The sequence below is a fragment of the Lissotriton helveticus genome, chromosome 12 (genome assembly GCF_964261635.1).
Source record: "Lissotriton helveticus chromosome 12, aLisHel1.1, whole genome shotgun sequence".
NCBI lineage: Eukaryota > Metazoa > Chordata > Amphibia > Caudata > Salamandridae > Lissotriton > Lissotriton helveticus.
In genome coordinates, this window is record NC_136073.1 from 731,802,948 (window position 1) to 731,819,465 (window position 16,518).

General features: G+C 43.7%; 1 protein-coding gene across 1 annotated transcript in view; it reads right to left on the minus strand.

The window, feature by feature from the left end:
- Positions 1-16,518, minus strand: part of LOC144798650 (uncharacterized) — a 586,698-nt gene that overhangs the window by 100,984 nt on the left and 469,196 nt on the right. The gene's annotated exons all lie outside the window — the stretch shown is intronic.

A 16,518-nucleotide genomic window follows, 5' to 3' on the forward strand; every position in this document is an offset into this window, starting at 1 on the left:
AGTTATGAGTTCCATACATATTTCTCTAGGTACATTGTAAGTGCACTGGATACATTTTTACATGTGCTATACTTAGTGAGAGTTTAAATGATGAAAAGTTTGTTTTTATGGCTAGTTTCTTCTTAGCGCTAGTACTTTTACTAAGGGTATTTATTGTTTAGGAGCTGGTTTCCTTACATTTATTATATTCTTTCAGTTGAGGTAGTACACACCTTTCACTGATTTCATTCCCCTAAGTTTTGTATGTCTAGCAGCTTTAGCCTTTCTTACATATCACTCTCATTTTACCTTTTACGTGTGCTCAAGTACAGTACGATTTATTTTGTATGTATCTAGGAGGTTCCAGTCCCACCTATGTAATTAGTATTGGGTGTTAGTCCCATATACTCAGTGTTCAAGGGGGTTAGTCCCACCTACGTTTTTAGTAATGGGTTTGAGTCCCATATACTCAGTTTTTACATGGAGGTTCTCTACAAGGGAATCATCTACATCGTCCCTAGTTGGGGCAGGTTTTGGGTTAGAGTCCCATTATCCTCAGTTTTACATTCAGCGTCTTTAGTCATAGAGGCAGGATTTGGGTTAAAGTCCCACTATCCTTAGTTTCACATTCTAATTCTTATGTTTGAGGGGCAAGGTTTTGAGTTACAGTCCTATTATCCTTATTCTTACATTTACTGTATTTTGTTTTAGAGGCAGGCTTTGTGCTAGTGACCCTCGTTTTTTGGGTCAAGAATTTGGAAATGTTTCTATCTATTTAGTTATTTTATCTTTCTGGTGGGAAGATGGGTAATGTTGACATCTTTTGTTGTTTTAATTTTATCCATTTTCTCATGTTTTTAAATTGTTCGCACTCTCGTGATGAGGTTTATTTATTGTACATTCCTGAGAGTTGAACTATTTCGTATATTTATTCTTTTACTATGTCTTTCCTTCTTGCATGCCTGTTCTGGCCAGTAGGTGTGTCTGTCGAATAGTCATCAGTATCTTCAAACTTAGTTTTCCTCTTTGTTGTTTCCTTTTATTCGGTTCTTGTTTTTCCCTTGTTATTTGTGGAAAGAAGAATGGGTATGTTCTTCTATGTGTTTTTCATTCTTTAGTTCTTCATGACCAGTGTTCTCTCCTTTTTATTTTTATTTTGTTCTTTCTGACTAACGTTCCTTCCTTTTTGTTTTCATTGTGGAAGAGAGGGGATGATGTAGTATTCTTGCATCTTGTTTATGTATTCATGCTTTCTCCACTACCAGTCCAGCTTGTAGAATGTTGCAGCTATGATGCACAAGAGAAAGTTGGGTCTCAGTAGTCTGAGGTCTACAGTTGACATTGGGCTGAGCATCATGCTGGATGCTCCTGGTGGACCTGCTTTACCATCTGTAAAGACGACTCCGTACTCAAACTGTCGTCAATTACTTTATTCACTGTTGACAACATACCAGGGGATGTCTGCTCGGCAAGCAGCACAGCCCGTTAATCACTAACTGTCACACACACAGCCCAGCTGTCAACATTCCAGCTGAAGGCTGTCCAATCACGCGCTGGGAAGGCACGCGCAGGGCAGAGTAATGGAAAGGAAGAAGAGACCAACACAACACATCTCCTTCCCTAAAAACAAAAGAGGGTTAGGAAACAGAACCCCCCCAAAGCAGTAACATATTCAAAATTGTCAGTCAAACACGAAGTCTTTATATTTGCTGGGTTTGCACCGAACTTGGCCATAACTGTTGGTGTTTTCACTTGCTTCGCCGACATCTTCCATAGGCCAACTACCATCATCCTTGGTGGATGTGTGTTCCGCATTAGCTGTGTCATCCGTTTCCTTTGAGTTGGCATCACTCTCTACCTCTCCATCGTCGCTGGTTTCATATTCCGAGTCGGTGCCACTTGTTGCACGAACTCGTGGCTCCACAGAGTAGTCGGAGTTGAGTGTCCTGTCCATTCCAATAGATTCTATTCCTTTCCGATTTTTCTGAGTCGTAGTACCTGTTCTTAACCTGGACGCACCTATGTTATTGTCCTCATCTTCCGACCAGTCCTGGTGGTGTCTGTCCAGCTCATAAATACGCTTCCTTTCCTTATGTTCCATTTCTTCTGTTCTGTGACACATTGCCATCCTTGAAGCATGCCAAACTATCCCATCACTGAGTAATGCAGAGTTACAAAACACTTCTACCACCTCCAAAGGCGAGGCATATCTGTTTTCCTCTTTGACTATGTGTCCACTTCTTTTAATCCGCACCTTGTCCCCTACTTTTATGGTCATTTCTTTGCAAGGCCTGCTCTTGTCACGTTTCTCATTGAGAATAACTTGTGCGTTATTAATTCTTTCCCTAATCGTTTCCACAGACCATCTTGATGTTCTTGCTTGTTTTAACCATCCGATTTTGTCCTTTGAAATGGGTGTTCTTCCTCTCATAACTTCAAACGGGCTTGCTAATGTCTTTTCGCCCGGAGTTATCCTGTACCCCCATATCATTTCCTTTACTTCCTTCCACCAACATTTTCCACTTTTGTTGGCAAGTTGGATGGTTCCTTTTATTACTCGATTAAACCATTCCACAGCACCATTTCCTGCTGGATGATCAATAGATGTTGTTTTGTGGGTGATGCTATTCCTAGTAATAAACTTCTTGAAGTCCTCCGAGGTGAATTGGCTGCCATTGTCACTTATGATAACTTTCGGTATACCTTCCCTGGTGAACACATCATCCATGAACGTTATTATGTCACACGTGTCTGCTTTCTTGCACAGTTTTACTTCTGGCCATTTAGACAGATGGTCCACCATAACAAATAAGTACACCTGTTCATCCTGCCATCTTATAGGACCAGTTATGTCCACTCTGATCCTCTCCCAAGGCATGATTGGGCATATCAAAGGTTTTAATGTTGGTTGGAATGTAGTTTGTGATATATGACCATTTTCGCGATCCATTGGTTTGTCAACATCTTCTCCAACCTCATTCTTTAGCATCATGGGTATGTGTCGTACCTTTTGTAAGCAGGGAGTTTCATTCTCATTTATTTTATATTTGTTTTGCAATCCACTTAGCTTACCGATTTGCCCATTGAATTCACCTGGGTATCTTTCTAGTATCTTCATGTCACGAGTTATGTCTTGTTGTACTACTAATACTGGCTCTGAACGATTTGGGTCAAGGGTAATGTTCAACTTTCCCTGATCTCTCCATCCTAATACTGACGGACCAGTAGCTGCCACATACAATTTACTGTTCATTTCTCTCTCCTTGAAGATGAAAGGTACCTCTCTGTATCCTAGAAGTCCAATAGTCTCTCCAGTAAAAGTTTTCAATGTAATGTCTGGTTTTTCCAACTTTTTACTCCGTACTTTTTTAAACTTTTCATCCCATACATTGTGGTTGACAATGGTGCATGGTGACCCTGAGTCTGCAATTAATTCTAGTTCAACTCCTCCAATTACTACTTTGCAAACTGGTTTCTTCATTTTACCTTTATTTTCTTCATTGTTTTCCGTTGTCTCTGTTATATTTAATATGCAAAAATTATACTCTGACTCGTCAGATGAGTTTTCTTCTTCCTTCTCTTCCTCCTGCGTACACCTTACTTTCATAATTCCACTTCTTTTGCATGCTTTTTCGAAATGTCCTACTAGTCCGCATTTGCTACACTTTGTGTTCCTTGCTGGACAGTTCCAGTCATTAGCTAAATGCCTGTTACTATTACAACGATAACATCTAAGGTCACCATAAGTTCTCTCCTTTCTGTATCTTTTAAAGGTGTCTTTATCCTTGTTACTTGAATTGGTCGTTTTTTTCCTTGTTGCACTCACTTTAGCCACTACACTGGACTCTTCAGTTTTTTCTTTGCTCTCATTGATTACTTCCTTTGCGCATCTACCAGTGAGTTCCGCTTTTTTTACAATGTCTATTACTTGTTGTAAGGGTTTCTCGCCTTTAGCCCACAAGGCATCTTGTATGTTTTGATTAGCTGTACACATAACAATTTGGTCTCTAATCATGTCATCGTGTAAAACCCCAAATTTACATGTGAGTGCTATGTTTTTTAATGCTGCCACGTACTCCTCAACGCTTTCCTCTTTATTCTGCTTCCTCCTGTAGAATTTGTACCTGTGTACTGCAACACACACCACAGGCTTGTAATACGCATCCAAGTCTTAATGGCATCCTCAAACACATCCCTGTCAGCCCCCTCATGGCCCTTCTTTGCAATGTTATTGTACACTTTTAGACCACCTGCCCCTAAACTGTGTAACAATATTTTTTTCTTTTCAACTGGTTTCAAATTTTCATCTTCCTTGTCAAATGTAGTTATGTAGTTGCAAAAATATTCTTTCCATTCCTCCCATTTTATTGTAGGTGTACCTTCTCCTTTCAAAAATGGTTCAGGTGGCTGTAGGTTGTATACATTGCTGCTTGCCATGCTTTAATATGTTTATTTATTTACTCTTTTCTTTATATTGTTCTCTATCCTTTCCTGCACTAGCTATGACAGTCACATATAATTATATATATACTTATCACCCCTTTTTTTTTTATTTAACCAAAAAGGATACAGAGTTTTAAGCTTCCAATGAGATCCGCTGTTCAATCGATGTATTCCGCGTTGCACGCGTTAGATAGCAAACACAACAGTGTGGAGTGCCTGGGACTCACGTCTGAGCATCCCAAGTACACTTAGAGCGGTAATAGCAAACACAACATTGATTCCGTTCTGGGAAGGACATGGCTTTTGTAGTTCGGACTGGACTGTTCCCATGGGGCAACAGGGTCAGAGCTGATTTGCATATCGCCATTGTCTAACCCAGGGTGGTGTGGAGTGCAAAAAAACGATGGATTTGGGCCCAGATCTTTTGACTGGGGGAGTGTGTGACATTGATCCACATTCAGTCCATCACTTGTTGTTTTTGCACGCGTTAGATAAGCGTGTTTTTCAATTAGTTTATGCACTCAAGACTGCGCCCAGCGTGATGACGTCATACGCGCCGCAGCGTTGCTCGCATTCACCTCACAAAGCTTATTACCTCACACGATGTCCGTTTCAAAGCGAGTTTACTATTAGTAGATGCAGTGTTGGATTCGTGGTTTCCTACTCACGTAGTTATTTATTCCTCACACAAAGTTCTTGTTACACTCGCTCTTTTAACTTATCACAACGTTTTTTTTTTATTCCCTTCAGTGCATAGCCCAGTTAGACTTTGGCACTACTTGTAAACAATCGTTGTTCCACTCACAAACACTGCCTGAAATTAGTTTCGCCAATCACCAATTACTTTCTTGTCAGTCAGGACACGGCACTTGGTGCGAGTGTAACCTTTTCCCTTCTCTATTAGTTAAAGGTTCACTGGATTTGATTTGTTCAGTTTCAGTTTGCCGATTATATTTTCCTCCAATTAGCACTGTAACATCACATTTCTTTTCACGTTTACTTCTTATTCCTCACATTTGCTTATTATTCCTTATTATCGTTTTTTATCAGTACCTCAGATAGGGTTAAAGTGTCCACTTTTCCTTCCCTTTCACCTGCTTATTCTTATCATCACCGTGCTTCTCGTCACGCAGTTGCTTTTATATTCAATATATTCACGCAGGTTCGCTGGCGTGCTGTCACCTCATCGGCAAATTTGTAAAGACGACTCCGTACTCAAACTGTCGTCAATTACTTTATTCACTGTTGACAACATACCAGGGGATGTCTGCTCGGCAAGCAGCACAGCCCGTTAATCACTAACTGTCACACACACAGCCCAGCTGTCACCATTCCAGCTGAAGGCTGTCCAATCACGCGCTGGGAAGGCACGCGCAGGGCAGGGTAATGGAAAGGAAGAAGAGACCAACACAACACCATCTTATCTACTTATCTACTAATAAATATCTTGACATCATCATCTGTGTATGGACATGATTACAACACGGCCCTAATCCCCTTCCTGTCTATCCTTTACGCCGGGCTGACATGATGAATGGAAATACTGATTCTGCTACAGCTATCTCTAATACCATTGCTCTTACCACTCCCCCTGTAGTCACTCCCTCACAGTGTTAGGGATGGTGTGGGAAAGCTAGTCTCATGGAACATAGCTGGTATGCGTCTCAAGCAGGAAACCCAGGATTGGCTAAACTTTGTCAACACTTTTGACGTGTGCATTTTCCAGGAGACGTGGCTGTGTGAACCCTCTTTTGCACAGGGGTATCTGAATTACTCGGTCCCAGCAACAAAAGGTCCCAAGGGGCGACCTATGGGTGGCCTGACCATATGGGTTTGGCAGAGTATGTCGCTAACTGTTAAGGTGGTAGACGTTGGAAGTAAAGACATTCAATATATTAAAGTGGATATGGGCCCCCTAGGACGGTTTGACATCTACAATGTCTATGCCAGGGGTAACAAGGGTGGGAGGTCAGAAGTTTTAGCGGCTTTGGGCTCCCTCTTTGAAACCCATTCTTTGGACAATAACATTATTATAGCTGGTGACTTGAACTGTACCTTCGAACCTTTGGCCATTTGTGATGATTTTCCTGGGGACGAAGAGGATAGGCAATGGGGGGTCCCCAAACTAGAACTGATTCCTGTTACTCGTTGGTCCAAAGATATTATCTGTTTAAATGCTATTTGCTTCGAAAGGGGTTTAAGGGCACTAAACGGGAGGACCAAGAGCGACAAGGCTGGGGCATGCACCTTCGACAATGGGCGTCATAGGAGCAGAATAGACTATGTTTTGTGTAGCATGAAACTTTGGAAACTAGTCTGTGATATGGAAGTCATATGGAGGACTGAAAGTGATCAAAATCCGTTGTGCGTAGAGCACAAATGGTGGACACCCGACAACGTAACCCTGACTCCTGAGATGGATAGTGTCCCTTTGATTGTTCCTACAAACGATATGCGTAGGTTAAAATGGCCATATGTTGTGTCCAACCAACAGTCTATGGATAATATTAGCGCTGAGGCGGATAGAGCCATTACGGCCATGGAGCAAGTTAATATAACCATATCAGGTTCGAACAACGTAACTATAATCCACGATAATCTCTTTTCTGCTATCAGGAACCATTTTCTGAAACCGATAAAGAAGATTAGTAGGGAAACCATCAAGCCGGCAAAGTGGTATAACACCCAGTGCAGGAATGCCCGCTTAGCTTTAGGTACAGCAATCAAGAGGAGAGAACTGGCGGCTATTCGTATCGCTAGAAAAGAGTATAAGGATAGTATATCTACAGCCAAGAAACTGTGGGACGAGCTCCACTGGAATGAGTTAAAGGATGCGAGTGGGAAAAAAGACTCCAGGCTCTTTTGGAACATTGTAAAGTGGGGTAGGGGTGGAGTACCCGACTCTACCAATAAAAACGTACCGGAGGAGCATTGGGTTAACTATTTTAAGCCCCAGTATGCTGAAACGCAACCTGGTAGCGAGATGGTTGGCTTTAGGCCTGTTTACTATAAAGAAAACTCTTTTAGTAGCAATGAAGTAATGATGGCCCTCATCACGGTGACTAGTGGTAGAGCCCCAGGTTTAGACGGGGTCCCGGCGGATCTCTTTATCAATGATAAAGAGCGCTGGTGTAAGTACATCTTTCTCCTTGTTAATGCAGTGGCACAGGGAGCACCTGTACCGACATCTTGGCAAGGTGCAGTTATAATACCTGTATTTAAGAAAGGAGATCCATCTAAACCTGGGAACTACAGGCCTATAAGCTTAATTGACACCATTCAAAAGGTGGTTGGGAGGATGGTTGTCAATAAGCTTCTGGACTGGGCTGAGGAGAACAATGCCCTGTCTCCATTCCAAGCTGGGTTTCGAAAATCCACTAGTACGGTGGACCAGGTTTTCCGATTTACCTTACTGCAGTGGAGAACTGTGTTACTGGGCGAGGGCAGCCTGTACGCTGCTTTTGTCGATTTGCGGGCTGCCTTCGACCTGGTTCCTAGGTCTAAGCTGTGGTCGGTACTGAAGAACCTGGGTCTATCAGAAGAACTACTGTCAATGATAATGCGGCTGCATGAGGCAAACTTTGCCAAGATTCAGTGGGGGGGGGCAGGGAGTGGTCACCGCAGACTTCCCGGTGGAGCGGGGAGTTCGGCACGGGTGTTCGATGGCTCCCACGCTCTTTACCCTGTTTATTAACGGAGTCGTGGCTCGTATGTTATCTGCTAACGTGGATGCTCCTTCTCTAGCTGGTACTAAGACACCGATATTAATGTTCGCAGATGATACTTTGATTTTATCAAAGACTCCGAGCGGCCTACAGCGAGCACTATTTATTTTTGACCAATTCTGTGGGAAGCATGGCTTAGAAGTCAATGTGGTTAAAACTAAGCTTATGGTTTTTAATCCCCATCGAAGTTTTAGATCCAAGCTAGTCATGAATGATCGCCCTCTAGAGATAGTCAAAGCCTTCACGTATTTGGGTATCTATGTAACAAACGATCTTAGATGGTCCCAGCATATAGATATTGCAGTCCTAAGACATAGACAATTGGCTGGTGCTCTTGGTTCAGAGCATAGAAAATCTAGGACTAAACCAATTAAACCGGCATTGCAGGTCTACGAGGCCAAGGCCCTCGGCTCTGCACTATATGGTGCCGAGTTGTGGGGCTTCGAGAAGCTCCAGTCACTACACACATCGAAAAACAAATTTTCAGGGCTATCACTGGTCTTCCTAAAAGTACTCCATTGCTCCCACTGAGGTTTGATCTGGGCAGGAAGGCTGTAGTAGATCTGGCGAGTCTCCGTCCTATCTTATATTGGCGGAGGCTCTGGACTACACCCGAGCTTTATCACTACGCCGAGGGGTTTTTAGACATAATCAAAACGGATGTTTTCCATAAAATTGGCTGGTTGAATGCTCTTAGAACAGTGCTGGGTGATCTCGGTCTCCAATTGCTCTGGGATAATCCGACAGGAGCCTCATTCCCAAACAAAAAAGTCCTAAAGGAGAACTTATTGGGAAAATGTGGCTACTCGGAATTGGAGAGGTACTAATGCTGCGTCTATGGCTGGGGGTTTCCTAGAAGCAAAACTGTATCCCAGCTTAGAACTTTATTGGGACGCTATAACTACGCCTAGGGACAGGAAGCTCCTTTTTCAAATTAGAGCAGGTGCCCTCCCCCCTTAGGTCTCTAACAGGCAAGTGGGGGGGTTCATCTATTAGCAATTGTCCAGCCTGTGGAGCACATAAGGAAACAATTGGTCACTTCTTATTTGCTTGTAAGACCTATGCAGAACCCAGGCGTATTTGGTTAACACCAGTGTGCAAGAACCTAGGTACCACCAGTAGTGTTGTAGCTTTAAGAATCATATGTACTAGCACTTTATTGCTTCTAGTAATAGCTACAGCCAAATCTCTTGGATGGGCATGGACCATCAGACAGAGGATACTAGGCAGCTGATTGTCTTTTATTGTATTCAAAGTTTGTCGTAACTTTTACTTGTAAACTAATATTTTGTAAATGTTCTATATGTTTTAAATCATTTGATTGACATTCAAGTTTAATTTCATCTGAAGTGCTTTTTTAATGATGTTTGTATATTTGTGATTATATGCGCTTTTATGAGAAAAACTCGAATAAAGCATCTTTGAATTGAATTGAATTGAATTGAATTGAGTCAGAGCAGGAATTCTAGACTAGGCACCTTAATAACGGCCTACCTAGTCCTTGCAGTAACCTAGCTTTCGCATGGCTCAGAGGGCTTTAGTTTCCCCAAGTCCACATGTGAGTATCTAATCCAGGCAAGGATTTTCCATTTGCATTCTGGGATATTTAATGTTGTTGCTTTCATTGTTAAATCTGGACTACTATTCCCAGAATGCCAATATTAAGTCTGAACAGGATAACCTACTCACTCATGGACCGGGGACACTAAAGAGCTATGCCTAATCCCATGAGTTGTGGTGACATTCTGCAATGCTGCCGTAAACCAGGGGCTGCAGCACTTAGAGTTCAGATTTTAACACTTTAAGTCTGTACTTACATGTCCCGTGGTGCGGAGTGCTTTTGGGTGTAATGTTGGCAGGGCCACTGGAATTATGTGGCAGGGGAGGGTCAAAACATGCAGCAGGGTTGAGTAAATTCTGTGACAAGAAAAGGCTAATTATGCGGCACATTTTGTCACAGTATTACTTCATTATTTTGTCATTTTTAAGCTTGTTAACACTGTCTGGGCATTAGTTGTACCTCCAGTGGCGGCTCCTCTGCTACGGGGGAGGAGCGTTGCCCTACTGCTTTTAAGCAGTGAAAAAAAGGAAAAATAAAATGATAATAACACGTTGTCATCATTTTATTTTTCCTTCCTGAGGCAGTTTAACAGGGCGGGTCTGGGCTGCCTTACAGCCAGCAGGGTGAGAAGTGGTTAATGCACTTAAGTGCACATGACGGGTTGGTCGGCAGTCTTGGGCCTGCCAAACAATCATTTGCACTTAGCATGTTCTCCACAGGCTGTAATGCACAGGCTGGGTGGAGAACCTGCCCAGGCTCCCATTTCTTGCCTGAGTGTTGAATCTTGGCGCTCAGACCAATCACGGCGCTGCTGTCATGGTGACAGCAGCATCGTGATTGGCTTAGGGGAGCATGGGTGCATCCTGCTTCCCGAGGAGAGACGGCACGGGAGGAGAGATGGAGAGACGGAGACCCTGCAGAGGAGGTAAGTGGAATTTTATTTTTATTTTTTTTCACAAACCTCCCGCCCGCCACCCTTATTCTGTACCAGCCGCCGCTGTGCACCTCATTAGTACCAGTTTAACACCCAAATATCGCAATAAGATACAGAAAGGTGGCCAGTCAACCTTTGGAAAGGGCCTTGCACTGCGCTGCAACATCTGTTGCTGTGTTTTTACCAACTTTTGAACCATTTGAGCTAGAAACAAAAAATGTTTTGTTAAAATCTGCAAATTATGTGGGAGATGTTGAATTATGTGGCAAATGCGGCAAATCCATTACTATGCAAACATTGCAGGATTGCTATATATGATGTTCCTGGTGAAAAATGGAGAAGTGTGGCTCAATGGTTAGAGCGGCAGACCCTGATGCAGAGGTCTGCCCGGGACCAGGGTTCAATTCCCTGCCTCGGAGGGTCTTGGGCTCAAAATTCCACAGACCTGATAATTCTCGCCTTGGTGCCTATTCCAATCATGGAGTCCCACTCTGCAACTGTGGGCAATAGCTTGCTTAATCTCCACAATGGCCCCCACAACGCTAAGGATGCCTGGTCTCCACCTTGGGGGTGCCCAGGAGTGGACACCTCACAGGGAAAGCCAGGATGGGTTCCACAGCGGTATTTGTACAAGCGCCTTAAGACCCTTGCGGGTGAGTAGTGCGCTATACAAGTATCAATTTACATTACATTTACAAATGATCATCTTTACTATTTTAACTTCCACCCATCGGAAATGAAGGCAGGCATAGGGGGCAGGCATGCCCTGTAATCATTAACTCTCTTGGGCCAAGCTCGTGCCCTCCCGCCTCTTACATCCACGCTCGCGCTCCCAGTGATCACTTATTAACTATTAAATGCGCCCCCCACTGCCACAGTTCCCTCTAATTAGACGGCAAAGAGACTCCTGGCTTTCTGCCCCCCGTGCTGTTTTCTCGCGAAGAGAGGTAGGGGGCAAAAACAAGGCCTGTTGCTGTGTGGGTAGCATCCTGCCTCCCACCCCCCCCCCGCACAGAGGCCTCCAGAAATACTCCCTGTGCCCTATAATGTTGTGCCATTAAAAAGGACATTACATTGTCGCTTATCGATATGTCAAAAACGTGACAATGTTTGCAGACAGCAGAGACTGCATAATTTATGCGGTGGGAGTTGGTGGGGGGGGGAGTTAAAAACATTCCATGGCGAAATACAAGCATTTGGTAACGACGAAGGTCAGCAGAGACTGAAGTAAGTGGGGCCCACTCCAGCCTTAAAGTGCAGGATTCTTGATAAGTCTTGAGGTAAACAAACCATCGACGCTGTGGGGTTTGGGTTTCGAGTCGACGAGGCACTTCGAGATCCACATTTCGGACTAACTTGAGCTTTTTCGACGTCATTTCCGCATTTTCTTTCTGCCGTGCCTTGCTGCTACGAACCCTCTACAAGGCACAACACAACTAGCACACCACCCAGTAATCACCCAAACAGCACCAGCACCTACACATGTATGTGACACAAACCAGCATCCTTCGCTTCCACAGATACATGTGCCTATGGGGGTGAACAAAAACAGCGCTTAGGCCGCTCTAGTAGCAGCAGGGCGCTATATATAAATGACAGAAGTGCTGGTAGGGTACCAGTCCAACTTGGTAGAAAACAGCTGCTACGTTCTGGGAATTCACATTTTTTAAATAATAAAATATTGTAAAAGCACACCTTGGGGCTTAAACCTAAAGAGCTCTTTCCCGTCGTGCCACTCGAGGCGCCCAAACCACCCTGAAACGCTTCTTTCTCCCCGGGCCTCAGTGTGTGCGTTGACTCCTCCCTTCCACCCCCCACCCCCTTTTTGTGTTGCTCCCCAACTTTATGGTACATAAGGGGGTGGTGATGGACGGAGCATCAGAACCAATCAAACACTCACACCCAGTCAAAAGATCTGGGTTTGATCCATCACCGTTCTTTAGCCCACTCTGCCACCCCAGTTCAGACATGGCTATATGCAAATCAGTCTGACCCTGTGCCTCATAGGAACAGTCCAGCCCCAACTGCCAAGCCATGCCTTCCCTGGCCTGGAAACAAGCTTCCGAGGACCGGTTTCTGGCATTACAGCCATCTTCAGCCCGGCTTGCTTGAATCCAGTGGCAAAGTGAGCAAGGGACTCACGTCTGAGCATACCCTGCCACACTTATGGCGGCCAAAGCGGTACAAAAGGGGGTGGTGATGGACGGAGCATCAGAACCAATCAAACACTCACTTGCTTGAATCCAGTGGCAAAGTGAGCAAGTTTACGTCTTTCCTCCCGTGGCGTTCACTCTTCTCCCCCACTAGGGTTTTTAAAGTGCTCTGAGGTGACCGTTAAGCATAGTGGCGCTATAGGTAACACCCGAAAGTCAACTGAATGCAACAGGTATTGACAAAGGTAATAGGTCTGGCCATTAAGAACTATTGGCTTTGTCACTGGTTTTAGCCGGGCTGTACAGCATCCCTGACGTTGTGCAGCATGGCTAAAAAAACAGGGAAAGTAAAAAAAAAACAAAGCTGCCATGAGGCCGGGGTAGCATGTATTTTAGTTGGGCAATCTCACACAATTTCAGGAATTTTCCCTGGCCTATAGTGACATTTAGAGTTCATAAAACGTGGCCCTAAAACCTTTTTGTCTCCATGCAACTACATCCCCTATGGCAACGGGGATGGGGCACCACCCCTCAGCAGAGGATGCGTTCCATGGAAGAAGCGGAAGCTATGGCAGTTCTTTAAAATCAAAGGTTTTTCTATGGCTTGTATGCTCATAGTTCAGCAGTTAGATGGTGGGCGCCGGAAATCTCAGTAGCTCTTGTATGTATTGGTGGGCCATCATTTGGTCCATACACCACTGCAACGGTTGCCATGGTAACCCTGAAACTGGCCGTCAGTGCACACTGCGATGATTTTTGGGTTTTTACAGTTTTCTTTGGTACAAGCCTGTCCCAAGGGCATCAGAGAGCTGTACAGCAGAACCAGTTTAAGTCACAAATTCAAAATGTTTTTGTCCTCGGAACCGTAAGCAAGGACGAGTGGGAACGCAAATAAGCCCTGGAAATTCAGTTGGACCGGCCCTCTGCTGCTTTTGTTACATGGTGCCGATATTGCAGCACTGCCTCAAAATAGTCCCCCAGTGACACAAACGGCCCCCCACCACTCAAAAAACGGCTCCCACCACTCAAAAACTGGCCCCACTCTTCCAGCCCAACGGGAAAACGCCCTGTGCCCACTACGGTCAGTCCAGCCCTGACCATGAGTGTTAATTAGGGGGTACAGTCATTGACTGGAAGTGGGTGCTAGGATCCTGTATGGTAAAGATGTTTGGTGACCCCCTGTCTTGCAAACTTCCTTGTCCCTTCCTCTGCACCCACACGTTCCTTCTCTAAGGCGCCAGCACGCCCTGGGAGAGGCATTGCTGTACTTTTCCATTGTGCACGGTCTGAGCATGGCCCTCCCAGGCAGCAATAGTTGGTCAATGTTTAACAGGGAGGAATTCAACCATAAACCCGTCCTCCTCACCCCCTGCGACGAAGGCTACAGCTGCTGCAATATTTACACCCTCTAGAAGATCAAACATAATGTATTTCACTAGCAATTAACCATGTAGAAGTAATATGTTACTTTCTGATTTCCCAAACATGGATTTGATTGGCCCAGGCTGAAATCCAAGTTTTGAGCCTGATTTATTGACCCAGGCCTCTCCCGCACAGGCTGCAAAGTATATAGGCAAGCATTGGCAAAGCCAATTGGTTATATTTTATATATCTATTTTTAATGCAAGCGAGTGTCTCAAAAGTAAAATGAAAAAAACAAAATTGTCACTACCTAAACGTGGCCACCTTATGCTTGCACAATATGTTTTACATTTTGAAAGCATTCACAAATGCTTCTCTTTTTACAAGTGATCTGTTTTGAACAATAAGCATTGCCGTCACTTTATTACTTGCTTTATTTGTGAAGGAAACATGATGAAATCCCACCCAATCAAACACTCAAATCCCACGCGGTAATACTACAAAGTCTATAAACACTTTATAACATATACTTTTAAAAGAAGTGCAGGCGAAACGAACAGCCAGTATTTAAAGTTAATATAAAACAGCAATAAAATAAAAAGGCATGCTTTGAATCCGCTTCGCAACTTAAGAAAAAGGAACTACTTTAGGTGGGTGTGAACAATGTGCACAGGCTCCATGCAGCCCAAGTGTCCTATGCAGTATGCTGTGGTGGGCAGAAGCAAAAGAGGAGACAATTTAACAGATCAACAGATGAAGCCCCCCGACCTAAAGAGACTTTTGTATGGATATTACATGCAATTGTTTGGGAAAAACAATAGTCTGTCCAGATAACTGAAGCTGTCTGAAATGATAATAATGGAATTTTTAAGTTAGCATGCAGATGTATTATTTCTGGTTTTTATTGTCTGTTTTTTTTTTTATAATTGACGTTTTCTTTCATAGCAATAGCCGAATAAAGGTTTTTGACTGACTGAGTGACTCACTCACCAACTGGATGAGAGTCTTTTTTGACTTAAATTTGTTTAATAAGTCAATTAGTACTACGAAAGGAATTCTAGTCTATCTAATCATTCCAAAGCATGCATGTTACAGACACATTTTTTTAAAGACACACTGTTTACATTTAATATTACCATATACCAGATAGATAAGCAGAAATAGAAAAAAAAGTGCATTTGTGTCTCTGTATACAGAGAATGTCCCTATAACCTGTAGTAGTCTGAACATAAGAAAATTTTTAAAGTGATAGTATTTTCGCTAATAGATGGTTATTCTGTACTCCAAATGAATGGGGAGAGAAATCTTCTAAATAGAAGCTGTTAGCTGGCTTAGAGATCTGATCTTGAAAAGAGTCTGCTATCAGTGATAATGCCTGAATTCTTTGTAGACTGAGAAGAGAAAGTGGTAATTATTCTGGCAATCAATTGGATTTCCAGATTGTAGGATTGCTTAAGGGTAGAATTTCAGCCTTAGATGAGTTGAGTGTAAGGAATTCACCTTCATTTGTCACCAAAGTGTTCTACAATTTGAATACTGACCAGCTTTTCAGTTTTATCCCCAAGCCAAATTCCCACTAGGAAATAAGATACATTACACAACATGTAGGAAAGTAGGATCTACTTCTGTGGTAACCCCCACTGTTTGCCTGGTGCTAAGCTGTATTTTGACTAGTCTGACTAGGGTCCTGCTAATCAGGCCTCCCATATATCTGCTTTCTCACTTAATTGTTGAGATGAGTACTTAGGTACACTCCAGATTTGATACTGGGGTACCCTTATTAGTCCCTAGTACATGGTATTAAGGTATGCAGGCCCTAGGTACCCCAGAGGTCTCCCATGGGCTGAAGCATACATTATGGCACCCATGGGAGACCATGCAAAACGGATCTACAGGCCTGCAATTGCAGCCTGTGTAAGTTGGTGCTTGCACTACTTACTTAAGATGTAGGTTTCCTATATCTAAGGGTCACTGAACTTACAACCTATGTCACCCCTATAGCATGCCTTTGCAATCCTGAAGGCAGGGTGCTTGGTTCTAAGTGAGAGGGTGCCGCTCCATGAGTAGGACACCCCTGCAGCAATGACCATCTCGAAAATTGCTGCAACAAATCCTATCATGTTTAATATCAAACATGCTGGAATCATACCCCCACTCTGTACAAAGTGTGAAAGGTATGATTTAAAGCACTGGAAGAGCCCTCCGTTAGGCTCTCAGTGTTTCCATTACCAGCCTTCTAGACCCTGACAGCACAAAATGCTTGCTGCCGACCAGAGACACATTTCTGCCCTCCTGCTGCTGAGCCAAGCTTGAGCAGAGGTAGGTGGAAAAATAAGCATCCTGTCACAGGGAGGTGTGACC